At 27.7% G+C, this 444-nt stretch overlaps 1 protein-coding gene across 1 annotated transcript in view; it reads right to left on the bottom strand.

Moving 5' to 3' along the window:
- Positions 1–444, bottom strand: part of LOC105448104 (probable enoyl-CoA hydratase, mitochondrial) — a 37,425-nt gene that overhangs the window by 2,483 nt on the left and 34,498 nt on the right. The window lies entirely within an intron of this gene.

The raw sequence follows: 444 nt of genomic DNA, 5'->3' as shown, positions 1-444 counted from the left end.
TTTTTTATGTTGCTAATATCTTTATTTTCTTTTTGTAGCCCTACTTTTGAAGAATTTGCAATCGTATCCACGAAAATATGTGAATTATTTCCAACTGAGACTGAGGTAAAATTCTTTTATTTATATATTTTGAAACTTGATAATTAATATTATTATAGAAGTAAAAATAATTTTTATTTTGGTATTGTAGACTACATACGTGTATGAACCTTTTGCAAATGGTGAAAATTAAAAAATATAGGAAAAAAATTACCTGATAAAGTAAGAAATATTAAGTCTATGTTGAGGAGACTCGGTGCTCTCAATCCAGCTAACTATCACAGACATTCTGATTCTACGCAAAATATTGAAGACGAATCTGATTCTAGTACATCTGAAGGTATTTAATTTAAACAATGATCTAACAATTCTCTTAAGTAACATTTCTCATTGGGCTGCCTTCAA

This window comes from Wasmannia auropunctata, unplaced genomic scaffold (genome assembly GCF_000956235.1).
Source record: "Wasmannia auropunctata unplaced genomic scaffold, wasmannia.A_1.0 LD336088.1, whole genome shotgun sequence".
NCBI lineage: Eukaryota > Metazoa > Arthropoda > Insecta > Hymenoptera > Formicidae > Wasmannia > Wasmannia auropunctata.
This window is presented reverse-complemented; position numbering and strand designations above follow the sequence as displayed.